The following is a 532-nucleotide window of genomic DNA, read 5'->3' on the forward strand; positions in this document are numbered from 1 at the left end:
TGGATTTTCCCTGATTTCATATGCACGCATTATATTCACTATAATTCAGATCCCTTCTGCCACTGGGCGCTCCAAAGCCTTTTTCACCTGTGCCTCCCATCTCACTGTTGTAACCATTTTTTATATGGTACTTATGTTTATGTACTTGAGGCCTTCAACTCATGGGAATATCCAACTTAACAAAATATTGTCTCTTTTCCACACGAGTTTCATTCCCATGTTAAACCCTTTCATCTACACAATCCGGAACAGTGATTTCAAAACAGCTCTGTGGAAAACAGTAACCACACATAGGAGTTTCTAACATGGTGCCTGACACTAAATATCTAGGTGTTTCCATTACCTCTCTTTCTGAAAGAGAACTATGGAGTCCTTGATGCTCTCTGAACCTGGTTGCTTTCTTGCAGACATTTCATTACCCAAATGGGTAACATCTTCAGCATTGCTAGCCCTGATGATGTTAACTAATTGGGTGATGGAATGTCTGCAAGAAAACAACCAAACTCTTCTGTCGAAAAAGAAAATATTTTGT

General features: G+C 39.3%; 1 pseudogene; it reads left to right on the plus strand.

Moving 5' to 3' along the window:
- Positions 1-304, plus strand: part of LOC107291790 — a 950-nt pseudogene extending 646 nt beyond the window's left edge.
- Positions 305-532: the final 228 nt, after the last annotated feature.

The sequence above is a fragment of the Protobothrops mucrosquamatus genome, unplaced genomic scaffold (genome assembly GCF_001527695.2).
Source record: "Protobothrops mucrosquamatus isolate PMUCROS unplaced genomic scaffold, P.Mucros_1.0 scaffold1188, whole genome shotgun sequence".
Classification (NCBI taxonomy): domain Eukaryota; kingdom Metazoa; phylum Chordata; class Lepidosauria; order Squamata; family Viperidae; genus Protobothrops; species Protobothrops mucrosquamatus.